Source organism: Hemicordylus capensis, chromosome 2 (genome assembly GCF_027244095.1).
Source record: "Hemicordylus capensis ecotype Gifberg chromosome 2, rHemCap1.1.pri, whole genome shotgun sequence".
Classification (NCBI taxonomy): domain Eukaryota; kingdom Metazoa; phylum Chordata; class Lepidosauria; order Squamata; family Cordylidae; genus Hemicordylus; species Hemicordylus capensis.
The window spans coordinates 365,329,348-365,345,819 of record NC_069658.1 but is presented as its reverse complement, the minus strand read 5'-3'; the positions used below and the strand labels follow the sequence as shown (position 1 = coordinate 365,345,819).

Sequence of the window (16,472 nt, the reverse complement as noted above, 5' to 3'; positions counted from 1 at the left end):
CCCCTGGGACCGATTTTTGAGCATGTGGTAATTACACGTTTTTGCACCATAATAGCCCCAAATCAAAACATATTTAATTGGGAAGGAGCACAAACTGTGGATGAGGTATGTTTAATGTTTAATTCATGTTTATTAGATTTTCACATCTTTATAGTCATGTTCAGGGAGAAATGACTCCAAAAAGCAGCAGTCAGCCAAGGTTCTCAAACTTGACAACACAGCCTCCTTTTCTCAATGGCTTTTTGGGGGGGGTGGGGGGGCTGGTATGCCTGGGCATTCCCTAGGTTTGGGGACTGAGAAGGAGTGGCACAGCAGCTGCACATTCCATTGTTTCATCAGCTATGGTCCTTTTCTGCAGCATCTCTCAGCTATATCTTAGATAGTTTCCATTCACATTGGTTTCTGCACATTTCCCGTCTGCTGCATTTGCCTTGCATCATCCTCCCCATTCTATGTCCCCACGTTTAATTCACAGGATTCCCCCCCCCCCCCCGTCAGCATTTATTGGATTTTCTACCCTCATATCACCCTTTGTTTTTAATCTGCTTTTATCCTATTCATTTAGTGGTATCATTTTATGTTTTCAACTGTTGGTTTTCAATTGCATTGTTGCCTTCCATTTTCATGGGTCACTTTGAATGTAAGTGTCTATTAATAGTTTCCTATCAATCTATTAATAAGTTTCCATTAATATTTTAAATAGGTTTCCGTTTCTTTTTTCAAAGCTCTCACGACTGCGGTAGTTATGCACACTGAAACAGTGTACTACAGAAGCACTGCAGATTAGGTCTTCTTCTGCAAGGCTGTGAAAAGCTATCCCAAAACAAGTCACAAGAAGAGACTGTGGAGCACTGTGTTTATAGAACACAAACACCAGGCAAGTGTTGGGGAAGAAACCAGGCATGAAGGGGCACTAGGGCATTTGGCTTTGCTCAAAGGTGATAACTGTTTTGTGGGATTTGTCAGCCTTAACATTCAGGGCAGGTCACATATGTCATTTTGCCCTGAGTATCCTTCTGTTTCAACTAAATATCTCTATAATCTAAATCAGAAATTCCCAGATAGTAGATTGAGACCAACCAGTGTACCATAAAAACTTCAGTCTGTATGTTGCCAGATTAAAATTATGAATAGTTTAGAAACCTGAATAGGGAGAATATCTACTCTTTTTCATAACTGTGAAACTAGAAGGTACAGTGTACTTTACACTGGAATAAGGTTACATTCTTGGGATGGTCAGTTTATGTGCCCAAGTAAAGAAGGAATAGTCAAGACATAAAGTTAGCTCGTTCTACAAATCAATGTTCTACTATAGACCTATTCAGTCATTGTATTGTACCTGTTTTGTACACACACACAAGCTTTTGTGTGAAATACTGTACCTGCATTCATTTTAAAACCGAACTTGGATACAGGTCGCTCAAATGCATAGTACAGATGGGAAGGGTACTGTGGTAGTACCTGCATTCAACATAACTCGTGAATAACTGCACCTGCGTACAGATCTGTGCTATGTACACGGCACATAGATTGCATGAGTGCTGAACATAACACATCTGAATAGGGCTTATATGTACTGGGGTTCTGATGTTCAAAACTGTAAAAATGGCTTATGTAAGCAGTGTATTGTGAGATGATCTGGTTTTCAACCTTCCAACTGATGCACTATTCCCTTGGAAGGCAATTCTACAGCCTAATCCATCACTGTCAATTTTTCCTGCAGGTCAACTGGAGTTACTCCTTTCCTCTTTAATCATCACTATCATCACTACTACTATCTATCCTATTAATCTCCCCTGCTATAGCAGTAGGGCCACATGAAAACATTTACAGCTTTTGCTTGTCTCCTGCTAGCTTCACTGCCTTCAGGGTGCCAACTATTTTATTTATTTATTTATTTATTTATTTGATTTAGTTTCTATACCACCCTTCCAAAATGGCTCAGGGCAGTTTACACAGAGAAATAATACATAAATAAGATGGCTCCCTGTCCCCACAGGGCTCACAATCTAAAAAGAAACATAATATAGACACCAGCAACAGTCACTGGAGGTACTGTGCTGGGAGTAGATAGGGCCAGTTATCTACCCCCAGTTACTCTCCCCCTGCTAAATAAAGAGAATCACCACCAGGGGCGGAACTACCATTGGGCAGACGGGGTCAAAGAACCCAGACCGCTCCCAATCAGGGGCCACGCCTCGTGGCCCCAACACACACACCCCGTGTCTGATATCAGACACGAGGGTGCTGGTTTAGCTCCCAAGCGGGGGCTGCGCAGCCCCCGTTCGGGAGTTAAATGGCCACTGCATTCGCAGTGCAGCCAGGAGCAGCTCTTCCCTGCCTTTAAGGACTCCATCTCCTGAACTCCATCTCCCAAACAGAGCCTTGCAGCTCCGTCCGGGAGCCAGACCACGCCCCCTGCATTTCATGTCAGATGCAAGGGCGTGGCTAGCCCAGCAACTGACGTCAGACGTCGGGGGCAGGGTCAGCGGGCTGAGTACACACGGGCCTCCGACAGTCAGGCTCCACGCCTGATCACCATATTAAAAGGTACTTCTTTGCCCAGTTAGCAAGGGTTAACTTGCAACCTTTATAGAGGATATGCAACTATTTGGGGGACCAAAAACATTTTTGCATCTGTTGTGTTGTCCCAAGTTCTGGGAAGCAGCTGGAACATTTTGTTCGCTCAGAACACTTTGCTCGCATGAGCGGCTTCTCTTACTCTGTCTCCTTCCCCTTCCTACCAAACACCCATCCAATGGGTCGGAGTTGAGGTTCTGCTTCAGTTGCAGGTTGCAGAGCCACATTAGGAATGTGCGAACTGGCTCGAGGTCCAGCCAGTCTGCCATTGAACTGGGCCTGTTCGGTGGCTCACCCTCGAGCCAAACCAGGCCTGATTTGGTTCAGCTCGACCTCAACCCAACCAAACCCCACCCGGACTGGCTCGGGGGTTCTAAAACGGGGAGGAAAACCCTCACTACCTGGTCTGGTGGCCTCGGGCGGGGGGGGGAAGTTGCCACAGCCATGGGTTGATCTCCAACAGTTCCCACTCCCCTGCTTGCCTCCCTTTGGTCTTTTTAGGGCCGGTTCAGCCCATTTATGGGACTTCTCAGCCCTCTCCCTGTTTGTGGTGGCCAATTTTAAGACCACTGCACATGCACACTGGCCATTTGTGTGCTCGTTTTAAGGCACGTTTTACAGTGGTGCATCTCTTCTGTTGATCATGGGGAGAGCAACTGGTCCTATCCAACCCCAACACAGCATTCCTTCAGAGGCTGTTGCTGGTGTTACCCTGTGTTTCTTTTTAGATTGTGAGTCCTTTGGGGACAAGGGAGCATCTTATTATTTATTTTTCTTTGAAAACCACTCTGAAACCTTCTGTTGAAAAGCCATATATAAATGTTTGTAGTCATAGAGAACAAAATGTGAGTGGGAGACTGTGCATGCACCACTGCACCAGGACGCAAAGAGGCTGGCTCGGTACCTAGCTGGCTACCCTGCCTCAAGCCAAGAGGTGAAGTTGCTGGTCTGGGTGGGGAGAGCAGGCTGAGGAGAGCACCCATGGGGGAAGAGGAAAGAGGACTGTGTGTGGATAAAGCTAACCAGGAGATGAATGTATAGTTAAGAAGCATGGCCTTGATAACTGCACCTAGACAGCAGACTCAGCAGACATACAGTTCACCTGGTCATCAGTTTCACAGTGGTGAGCTGTATTTATTCTCAGATTATCCCATTTTTATCAAAATATGCAAATATAACACACACACAAAACATATATAGCACTATATATTAAAGAATCCAACAAGCTAGAAAACCTAAAATGACCAGAGTGCTCCACAAAATCATTATGGGTGACAATACAAGGACTGAAAGGAAATGTGTTGCTAGGGATCAAAACCCTCTGGATCAAAACACTGAGGATGACCTGGAATTGGAGAAGCAAATCAGAGAGTCCTGGGTATCACCACTCACTCTTTGAGACAGAACTGTAATAATGGGTGACTTCAATTACCCTAACAGAGACTGGACAAATCCATGTGTGGGTATTGACAAAGAGCCCAAATTTCCAGACATGCTAAATGACTGTGCCTTAGAACAGTTGGTTGCGGAACCAACCATAGAGAAGGCAACCTTGGACTTAATCCTGAGTGGTGCCCAGGATCTGTTGCAAGATGTCAGAGTTGTAGAACCATTGTGGAACAGTGACCACAGTGTGGTCCAATTTAGCTTATATGCGAGTGCAGCATTGCCAAGGAAGTCCAACACAGCTGTTGGACTTCCATGTCTTATTTTTGAGAAGTTTCCTCTTCCTCAAAACACTTCTCATTTTTGAGAAGTTTCCTCTTCTGAAGTCCAACACAGATGTGTTGGACTTCAGAAAAGGAATCTTCTCAAAAATGAGAAGACTGGTAAAAAGTCAGGAGGGTCAAATCACTCCAGAAAGCATGGAGGGAATTATTGAGGATAAGGAGATTTCAGAGATACTGAAGGAGTTCTTTGCATCTGCCTTCATGGCGGAGGATACCAACTGTATACACGCTCCAGAATTGAGCTTCTCAGGCTTGGAGGCTGAAGAACTGGGCCAATTTGAGGTGACAAGAGAGGATGTTCTAAACCAGGGATTCTCAACTTTGGGTCTTCAGATGTTATTGGACTTCAACTCCCATAATCCCCAAACAAAGACCACTGGGGCTGGGGATTATGTGAGTTGAAGTCCAATACCGTCTGGGGACCCAACGTTAAGAATCCCTGTTCTAAACTGTCTTGAAAAATTAAAAATTAACAAATTGCCAGGGCCAGATGGCATCCACCCAAGAGTTCTGAAGGAACTCAAATGTGAAATTGCTGATCTTCTAGCAAAAATATGTAACTTGTCCCTATGATCAGACTCTGTACCAGAGAACTGGAAAGTAACTAATGTAACTCCAATTTTCAAAAAGGGATCCAGGGGGGAAATGGGAAACTACAGACTGGTTAGCTTAACTTCTGTGCTGGGTAAATAGATGGAAAGCATACTTAAGGACAAAATTATTGAACATATAAAAGAACAGCCTTGCTAAAGGAGCATGGCTTCTGCAAGACAGCCAGTGTGGTGTAGTGGTTAGAGTGCTGGACTAGGACTGGGGAGACCTGAGTTCAAATCCCCATTCAGCCATGATACTAGCTGGGTGACTCTGGGCCAGTCACTTCTCTCTTAGCCTAGCCTACTTCACAGGGTTGTTGTGAAAAAGAAACTTAAGTATGTAGTACACCGCTCTGGGCTCCTTGGAGGAAGAGTGGGATATAAATGTATTAATAATAATAATAATAATAATAATTAAGGCAAGTCTTGCCTCGTTTAACCTTTTGGAGTTATTTGAGTGTGTAGGCAGGTATCTGGATAAAGGTGAAATGGGTGACATAGTATATTTAGACTTCTAAAAAGCTTAGCAGCCATGGGATAAGGGGACAGGTTCATGTGTGGATTGGTAATTGGCTGAAGGACAAGAAACAGAGGGTAGGAATAAATTGGCAGTTTTCACAATGGAGGGAAGTACGAAGCAGGGCTTCCATGGATCTTTACTGGGACCAGTGCTTTTTAATTTATTCATAAATGATCTAAAGTTGGGGTAAGCAGTGATGTGGCCAAATTTGCAGATGACACTCAACTATTAGGGTAGTGAAAATCCACAACAGATTGTGAGGAACTCCAAAAGGATCTTTCCAAACGGAGTAGGTGGGTGACAAAATGGCTAATGCAATTCAATGTAAGAAATTGTAAAGTGATGCATATTGGGGCAAAAAAAAACCCAACTTCACATATACACTGATAGGGTCTGAGCTGTCAGTGACTGACCAGGAGAAAGGTCTTGGGGTCATGGTGGACAGCTCATTAAAAGTGTCAACTCAGTGTACAGCAGCTTTGAAAAAGGTAAATCCCATGCTAGGGATCATTAGGAACGGGGCTGAAAATAAAAATGCTAGTTTTATAATGCCCTTATACAAATCTATGGTGTGGCCATGTTTGGAGTACTGCATACAGTCACTGTATTTCTGGTCATCATATTTTAAGAAGGACATTTTAGAACTGAAAAAGGTGCAGAAGAGGGCAACCAAGATGATCAGGGTCGTGGAGCACCTTCCTTATGAGGCAACCTGGGGGTCTTTAGTTTGGAAAAGAGGCAACTATGTGGAGACATGGTAAAGGTTTGTAAAATTATGCATGGAGTAGAGAGAGTGGACAGAGATACATTTTCCTCCCTCTCCTACAACACTAGAACCAGGGGTCATCCCATGAAAATGAAGACCAGGAAATTTAGGACTGACCCAAAAAATGACTTTTTCACACAGCAAATAATTAATCTATGGAATTTTCTACCATGGGCTCTGATGATGGCCATTAGCTTAGATGGTTTTAAAAGGGGCTTAGACAAATTCATAGTGGAAAGGTCTATCAGTGGCTACTAGTCTGGTGGCTATAGGCTACCTCCAGCCTCAGAGGCAAGATACTTCCAAATATCAGTTGCAGGGAAGCAACAGCAAGAGAGAGGGCATGCCCTCACCTCTTGCCTGAGGGCTTCTTAGAGGCATCTGGTGGGCCACTGTGTGAAACAGGATACTGGACTAGATAGGCCTTGGGCCTGATCCAGCAGGGCTGTTCTTATGTTCTCACTTTTTGGAGACTTCTTTTGGTGAAAAGCATCCTCTTCAACCTTTTAGGTGATGAATATCTACTTCTTACCCATTGTGACCAATGACAACATATCTCATTATGTGGCCTGATCAATATTGATTGATTGATTGATTGATTTAATTTAATTTGATTTGATTTCTATATCGCCCTTCCAAAAATGGCTCAGGGTGGTTCTTCGTTTGTGAAGTTCTTCAGTGAGATCTCTTGACTTTTAATTCCATTTTCTTTTGTTTAATTTAATAGTCTGTGCCATCTGGTCACCCTAATACTTTCTCCAACCCATGCAAACTGGGCAAAGAGGCACATTTTACCGTGGTGATTCTCTTTATTTAGCAGGGGGAGAGTAACTGGCCCTATCCACCTCCAGCACAGTACCTCCAGTGACTGTTGCTGGTGTCTATCTTGTGTGTTTTTTAGAATGTGAGCCCTTTGGGGACAGGGAGCCATCTTATTTATTTATTATCTCTCTGTGTAAACCGCCCTGAGCCATTTTTGGAAGGGCGGTATAGAAATCGAATTATTATTATTAATAATAATAATAATAATTAATAATTTAGGTCCAAACTCAAGTCCAAACTCAATGGCGGGAACACCATACACGCCATAAACACCTGCGCTATACCTGTTATCAGATACACTGCAGGAATAATAGACTGGACCCAGGCAGAGCTAGAGACGCAAGATCGTAAGACCAGGAAAATCATGACCATCAATCATTCTCTGCACCCCCGCAGTGATGTTGATAGGCTATACCTCCCTCGCAGCTCAGGTGAAAGAGGAATGCTGCAAGTCCATCAAACAGTAGAGGAGGAGAAAAGAGGCCTTGAAGAATATATCAAGGACAGTGAAGAAGATGCACTTCAAATGGTCAATAACGCGAAACTATTCAACACCAATGAAACAAAGCAGGCCTACAAGAAAGAACAATTCAAGAACCGAGCAGAAAAATGGAAAAATAAGCCCCTGCATGGTCAATATTTGCACAATATAACTGGAAAATCAGACATCACCAAGACCTGGCAATGGCTTAAGAATGGTTACTTGAAGAAAGAAACAGAGGGTTTAATACTGGCTGCGCAAGAACAGGCACTAAGAACAAATGCAATAAGAGCAAAAGTCGAAAAATCCACCACAAACAGCAAGTGCCGCCTTTGTAAAGAAGCAGATGAAACCGTGGACCACCTAATCAGCTGTTGTAAAAAGATAGCACAGACTGACTACAAACAAAGGCATGACAAGGTAGCAGGGATGATACACTGGAACATCTGCAAAAAAGACAAGCTACCTGTAGCCAAAAATTGGTGGGACCATCAAATTGAAAAAGTTGAAGAAAATGAAGATGTAAAAATATTATGGGACTTCCGACTACAAACAGACAAACATCTGCCACACAATACACCAGATATAACTGTAGTCGAGAATAAAGAAAAACAAGAGAAAATAATCAACATAGCAATACCAGGGGATAGCAGAATAGAAGAAAAAGAAATAGAAAAAATCACCAAATACAAAGATCTACAAATGGAAATTGAAAGGCTGTGGCAGAAAAAGACCAAAATAATCCCAGTGGTAACTGGCGCCCTGGGTGCAGTTCCAAAAGACCTTGAAGAGCACCTCAACACCATAGGGGCCACAGAAATCACCATCAGCCAATTACAAAAAGCAGCTTTACTGGGAACAGCCTATATTCTGCGACGATATCTATAACAATTGACAATAAAATTCTGGCATCCCAGGTCCTTGGGAAGGACTCGATGTCTGGATAAAACAAACCAGTCAATAACACCTGTCTGACTGTGTAAACAAGATAATAATAATTTCTGTGATCAATCATTCAGTCCAATTTCCTCACCATTCAGTATTCTGAATAATATACCTATAGTGGGATCAACATGAGCTCAATATTTTTCCTTACAATTTTAGTGAGATTGTTCCTATATTCAGATGCTCTTCAGCTTTCTAGAAACAATTAATACAAGCCCAATTCATGCATGCATGCACACACGCACTCTTAGGACCAAACCTATCCTGCAGTACTGGGCTGTTTATATACACAAGTCAATTGCTTTGTTTCAGACTCTTTCTGCCTTCTTCTATAAGTTTCAGAGGGCAATCAGAGGTGAAACTCGAAAAATTAGAATATCGTGCAAAAGTTCATTAATTTCAGTAATGCAAATTAAAAGGTGAAACTGATATATGAGATAGACGCATTACATGCAAAGCGAGATAAGTCAAGCCTTAATTTGTTATAATTGTGATGATCATGGCGTACAGCTCATGAGAACCCCAAATCCACAATCCCAGAAAATTAGAATATTACATGGAACCAATAAAACAAGGATTGTAAATAGAACAATATCGGACCTCTGAAAAGTATTAGCACGTATATGTATTCAGTACTTGGTTTGGGCCCCTTTTGCAGCAATTACTGCCTCAATGCGGTGTGGCATGGATGCTATCAGCCTGTGGCACTGCTGAGGTGTTATGGAAGACCAGGATGCTTCAATAGCGGCCTTCAGCTCTTCTGCATTGTTTGGTCTCATGTCTCTCATCCTTCTCTTGGCAATGCCCCATAGATTCTCTATGGGGTTCAGGTCAGGCGAGTTTGCTGGCCAATCAAGCACAGTAATCCCATGGTCATTGAACCAGGTTTTGTACTTTTGGCAGTGTGGGCAGGTGCCAAGTCCTGCTGGAAAATGAAGTCAGCATCCCCATACAGCTCGTCTGCGGAAGGAAGCATGAAGTGCTCCAAAATCTCTTGATAGACGGCTGCGTTGACCCTGGACTTAATGAAGCACAGTGGACCAACACCAGCAGATGACATGGCTCCCCAAATCAACACAGACTGTGGAAACTTCACACTGGACTTCAAGCATCTTGCATTGTGTGCCTCTCCATTCTTCCTCCAGACTCTGGGTCCTTGGTTTCCAAATGAGATGCAAAAGTTGCTCTCATCAGAAAAGAGGACTTTGGACCACTGAGCAACAGACCAGTTCTTTTTTTCTTGAGCCCAGGTGAGACGCTTCTGACGTTGTTTGTTGTTCAGGAGCAGCTTGACAAGAGGAATACGACATTTGAAGCCCATGTCCAGGATCCGTCTGTGTGTGGTGGCTCTTGATGCACTAACTCCAGCCTCAGTCCACTCCTTGTGAAAGTCCCCAACACTTTTGAATGGCCTTTTCCTGACAATCCTCTCCAGGCTGCGGTCATCCCTGCTGCTTGTGCACCTTTTTCTTCCACACTTTTCCCTTCCACATAACTTTCTATTAATCTGCTTTGATACAGCACTTTGGGAACATCCAACTTCTTTTGCAATTACCTTTTGAGGCTTTCCCTCCTTATGGAGGGTGTCAATGATGGTTTTCTGCACAACTGTCAAGTCAGCAGTCTTTCCCATGATTGTGATTCCTAATGAACCAGACTGAGAGACCATTTAAAGGCTCAGGAACCCTTTGCAGGTGTTATGGATTGATTAGCTGATTGGAGTGGGACACGTGGAGCCTAGACTGTTGAACCTTTTCACAATATTCTAATTTTCTGGGATTGAGCTGTACGCCATGATCATCACAATTATAACAAATTAAGGCTTGACTTATCTTGCTTTGCATGTAATGCGTCTGTCTCATATATCAGTTTCACCTTTTAATTTGCATTACTGAAATTAATGAACTTTTGCACAATATTCTAATTTTTCGAGTTTCACCTGTAAACAATTACTGTAATACTTTTAGCCATCTAGCCACCTTAGGTCATAAGATCCCAGTTCAAAGGCCATGGCTGTCTACTAAAGACTCCCATTAGCTTCACTGGTACTAGAGTAATCCAGTTCTAACTAGCAGAACATTCCAATCACATACCCAGTCCCTACTTAGCTAAATAATTGGCATAAAACCAATTGGGGGTGGGGGCAAATGGGTGCAGGGGCAAAGTAGGTTACAAGAGAGGGGGTAAGTAGGTTAGTGAGAGGACAAGCTCATATGTAGATTGTTATATACATGATATTCAACTATTCAGGGCCAAAAAGCCCATCATCGAATGGATGATTTAAAATGTGGTATTTTAGAACACTATAACCATGAAACTCAGTGGCTCCAGCCGCTTGTCACTGTTAGAGATGTGCACGAGATTCAAGCACTGGTTCGGCACCATGAGGGAGGGGAGCAGGAAGCAGGAAGTGGGATCTTTTTTTAAAAGGAGAGAAGGCCCTTACCTGCTCTCCGCCGCCACATGCAGTTTCCTGCTTGTCCCAAGATCCTATGTGTGGCACTGGCATGCACATGGCATCTGTGCAGGTGCCATAAGCATGGTCAGCAACACCATGTTGGCCACACATATGTCACCTGCACATCCGTGGAAGCCATGTACATGTTGGCACCATGCAAGGGTTCTTGAGACAAGTGCCGCTGCAGCAATAAGCTGCATATGGCAGCGGAAAGCAGGTAAGGGCATGCTCTCCATTTTAAAAAAGACCCACCTCTCCTCCAATAAGAACATAAGAACAGCCCTGCTGGATCAGGCCCATGGCCCATCTGGTCCAGCATCCTGTTTCAGCCAGTGGCCCAACAGATGCCACTGGAAGCCACAGGCAGGAGTTGAGGGCATGCCCTCTCTCCTGCTGTTACTCCCCTGCAACTGGTACTCAGTGGCATCCTGCCTTTGAGGCTGGAGGTGGGCTATAGCCCTCCAACTAGTAGCTGATGTCCTCCACGAAGTTATCCAAACCCCTCTTAAAGCCATCCAGGTTGTTGGCTGTCACCACATCTTGTGGCAGAGAATTCCACAAGTTGATTATGTGTTGTATGAAAAAGTACTTCAATTTGTTGGTCCTAAATTTTGTGGCAATCAATTTCATGGGATGGCCCCTGGTTCTAGTCTTATGTGAGAGGGAGAAGAATGTCCTTCTGCATCTTGACTGTATACAGAAGCCTTAGGCATATGTGCAGCTACACTGGGTGGCATGTTGTGCATACCCGTCTTCTATAACCAAGAGTTTAAGTTGGGCAGAGCATCTCGGGAGAATGTCAGGTGGAGAGCTCATGAACAAGGCTTGGGTGAGTTCTCATGACACGCCCGCAGCCCAGGAGTGTGCACTGCCAGTTCCCAACATTTTCCCACCTTCCTTACTTGTAACTGATTGTGTGAAGCTGCCTATTGTTTTATTCCTGATTAATTGATGCACATCTTAGAATTCTCACTACACACCACACACACACACACACACACACAGAGAAAGAGTGGGGAAAGCCTGCGTCTTTGTACCATTCTAACAATGCTGATTATATGGCCTATTTTGAATAATATAATAACTGCAAGAGGGAAAAGGGACAAATCAGTGGATATTAGTGTAGGGGATCTGAGGTAAGTAGAACATTTTAAATGTCATTGTTGTAGTTCCAAGAGGTATATTTATGGGCTGGGAGCCTATAATGGACTTGTCTGTTCTGATATCTGTCCATTTAATACAGGATAAAGGTCTCTTCAGTGATCAGTTCTGACTCAACAGAACAATTATCTTTTAGAATTTTAAGCAACCTCCTTCTAATTTCACCACGACCTACACATTTTGATGTAGTCTAAGTGTGTTCTCTGTGCCTCACCCTCTTTTCTCCCATTTGAACTTTCTAGAAAAATGGAAAAAATTAAATTGAAGACATAATAATTCTCTCCCAGGGCAAAAATAGCTGCTGTTAGCCTTCTTCTCCTGATTCTTCCATGAAACAGCATCTCAACTGGGCTGTTTAAGTTTAGCTAATCAGGATAATAGAAAACCATATTTTCATGTTGTCATTAAGTGTAGCGGGTTGTGGCTTCCAGCTCAGAACAACGGCTCCTGTTTTCTATTAGCTTCCTTCCCCAATTCAAGCTCTTCCATTTATTTCGTCCTATCTCTGCCTCTTGCACTACCCACATTTCCCCAAGATCATCCTTGGAATGTCAGATATAGACACAAGGAAAGGTGGGGAATGGGGATCACTTTCAGGCCAATCTCATGGTCCCTCTACACCAGGCCAGCTCAGCTTAGCCCCTCAGTTGTTTTTGGACTACAACTCCCATAATCCCTAGCCACAGTGGCCAGTAGCCAGGGGTTATTGGGAATTGTAGGCCAACATCTGCAGGAGGGCCGAAGTTGAGCAGCCCTGCTCTACACCGTCAGCCACTACACCAGCATTAAACTAGCATAATATAGTTGCAGCAAAGCAGAAAGTAAAGCAATACAAGCAGAAACAAAGATAATGTAACAACTCCCAGCCTCTCCCACAGAGTCCCGCTGGCAAGTCCACCATCATCCACCAATCACAATTGTGCACCAATGACATCTCCAAAGGACATCCACATGGTACCCAAGCAGGGAAGGCATGAATGTGCACTGCACAACAATGGCAGGAATACTATGCCGGCATTACAGAAGTCGTTTCAGACCTCCCCTCCTACACAATGCACAAGTACACTCCCAGAAAGACTCCACAGCAGCTTGCCTCTCAGAACTTCCCATGATTCACTTTCTAGAAAGACAGTAGCTGACACCAGCAGTAGCTGTCAGTATTGGCACTCTCATCTCAGACAGGGGCTTGAATCCCTGGCACTCTTACGAACAGCCCTTTTGACAGATCCAAGCCCAGGTCCAGATCTAGAGAAGGAAGGAAGGAAGGAAGGAAGGAGTGCCATTTTTCATTCCAGCCATCATCATGAGTAGCCTATTACATAGAACAGGGGGTAGAAAGGCTTCCATATAGAACCCACAGGCCCTCCCAGGAGTAAGAAGTATAGGTTTGTTGCACAATAAAATGATCATCTTGAAAGGTCTGTCAAAGAGTCTTGTATGATTCTGCAGTAAAACAGCCTATCCAGTTAAATTAGAACCAATCTGCATTTAATGGTGAGTAAAACCAAGGAGATTATAGGCAGACAGTGATGATTAATAACTGGCAAACCATTGCCAGCCTCCCACCCTATTTCTTCCTCCTGGATTTGAAAGCTTGGCTTCTCACTCACTGTGCATTTTAAAGCAAGAATTCTAATCTTTTGAAACTTCCGCTGAGCTTTCAACATCCTCTTAATCATGTTTTTAAAAGATGCTAAACAATGCAAGTATTATTTATCCATCTTTTTTCCTCTTCTTGGTGCAAAGGATGCAGGTGTCTGCTGTTTTGCAGAGTGGGTTCATTCTAATTAGTGCTTTCATGTTTTGACATCATTGTAAATTACAATCATGGCAAAAAAGAAGAAGAAGAAGAAAGATGCTAGAATGGTCAATTTACACAATGATTATAAAAAAGATGTAGAGGCTTCTGTCTTCACACCACTAGTTTAACAGCTGGGTGGAGGATGCTGTGAAACATTCTCCATTTTATATGAAATGGAGAGGTGGATCTAAGGTAGCATAATGGATATCTCACTTGCTTTTGTATCTAGAGGCGCTTTGTGAAAACACAGATTTGTAAATAATAAATTGCTGCTAACTGAGCAAAGAGACACCTTTTAAAGTGGTGATTCTCTTATATTTACCAGGAGGCTTTACAGACAGGGCTTTTACTTTGAATTCCCTCTGGATTGGAGTGTTCCAGTCCACATATTAGCTGCATTTACCCCAAAGTCTCTGTGGGCTATCAGGGACCAGTACAGACAGGGCTCTATTTCCCACTAAATTACTGTTAAGAATTACTGTGCATTCATGCTTGGCTCAAATTATGTCCAGGGTTTAAAAAATCCTCTATTTGTGGACAGACAGGGCTTTTACTTTGAATACCCTCTGGATTGGAGTGTTCCAGTCCACATATTAGCTGCATTTACCCCGAAGTCTCTGCAGGCTATCAGGGACCAGTACAGACAGGGCTCTATTTTCCACCGAATTACTGTTAAGAATTACTGTGCATTCTTGCTTGGCCCAAATTATGTCCAGGGTAAAAAAAATCCTCTATTTGTGGCAGCTTTTTTTTTTTTTTAACTGTGCTTTCTGGTATTCCCCACAGCTTCTCCTGAGATGTGTGGAGGGGCCATAGTAGTAATTCGGCTTTTTTCAAAACTCAATGAAGGGGAGTTTGACAGCTGTGTTAGGTATGGTCAGGTCTGCTCTGAGAGATTTGCAATTGTGAGCGCTGGGGGCGGGGGGCGGGGGTGGGGAAACAGAGTTCAGTTCGGGTGCCAGCTATCATTACTTCCCATCTCCTAAGCACTGAGCAAAACGCCATCTGAATCCAACCGAAAGCCAAGCGAGGAGGCTGGAAGGAGGGGGGGAACTGCGACCTCTCTCCTCAAAGGATCCGCCGCCGCCGCCACTGCCACTACTAGATGCCATGGAGCAAGAGGAGCAGGGGAGGTAATATAAAAATGATAATCTGGGCCAAGAGGGGGGCTGGCTCCTCTTCAATCTCCTCCTCAGTGCAGAGAACATGTAGAGCCGGGGAGGGGGAGGAGCAAATCCTTTAAATCCTGAAGCGAATCCTTTAAGTTGCCACCCTCTTCATAAACACCTCACACACCAACCAACCCCGAGAGGGGAGGGAGGAAGGGAGCTAGCAGAGTGGAGGGAGGGGGGGCCCTTCTTGACTGTGGCTGGGTTTTTCCCTTCCCCCATAGCCGCCACCTCCCTCTGTGATTGCGATCGGGGCGGGGTGGGGGGGGATCGCTTGGCCATGGTGAGTCGGTACCGAGGAGGGATGAGGCGTGGGAGAGGGAGAGAAGGACCCTGCATGAATGCAAGTGTTACTCTTGCATACTCTTGCTCCCTCAGTCAAACTAACAAAAAGGTCTCTCACCTGTGATTGGTTTGATAAAGAACCCGGAGCAAGCAGTGGGAACATGCACAGAAAAAGATCTGCAGGGATTGTGGAGAAGAACTGACCCTATGTGAACTGTCCATTTAATCCCCCGAATTAAACATCTGCAAATCTGCTGTGAAGCAGATTCGCTCTTCAGATACCCCATGACATGAAGCCAAGTGTGAATAACTCCCAGGGGGACAGCAACTGGCCCTGTCCAACCCCAGTATAGCATCCCTCCAGTGGCTGTTGCTGGTATCTGCCTTATATTTTTAGATTGTGAGTCCTTTGAGGGACAGGGGACCATCTTATCTATGTGTGTTTTTAATTTTTCTATGCAAACTGCTTTGAGAACTTTGGTTGAAGAGCAGTATATAAGTATTCATCATCGTCGTGGTAGTTAAATAAATACATAAGTTGAAAATACAATCATGAGCTTATTTTAAAATCACTTGCTTATTAAATAGAAATAATTGTATATTTGTGTGGAGTTCAATAAAGCAAACATTTAACCACTCAGAAAATGTGGATATTAAGAAAATCTCTAGCTCTCTAAGAAATAGGTATAAAATATGTCCCTCATCAAGGGTGGGGGTTGGGAGCGGGAGTAGCAAAGTGGCTACAAAAGAAAGATTTAAAATTATTAAACTGGGGTATAGTGTGATTTGGAGCTGCAAAGACTTCAGAAGGAGTAGTGTGGCATATTTACAATGTTCACATTAAATCTGAAAATAGTAAAGAAGAATCTGAACCATGCCTTAATTCCTCAGATAGGAAAGAATTCAGAATCTACAGGAAACTGACTGCAAACTTGATAAGCGCAATTATACATTTCTATAAATTATCACACAAGTTCTGGAGTTTAACAACCATCTGACTGCAAACCTGATAAGAAAGAGATTGAACCCTTTGTAGAATCATGTGGCTCCCACCTGTCAGACTCAGCACTGTGCTCAAGGTCTCCTTACAAAATGATGCGGGCAGTAGTGGGAGCAAAGCACAAACACCATGGAAAGGGAATTTTATTGCCATGAAATATC

At 43.7% G+C, this 16,472-nt stretch overlaps 1 protein-coding gene across 1 annotated transcript in view; it reads right to left on the bottom strand.

Annotated features, from left to right (window-relative positions):
• ARHGEF37 (Rho guanine nucleotide exchange factor 37) overlaps positions 1–16,472 on the bottom strand; it is a 68,481-nt gene that overhangs the window by 49,495 nt on the left and 2,514 nt on the right. The gene's annotated exons all lie outside the window — the stretch shown is intronic.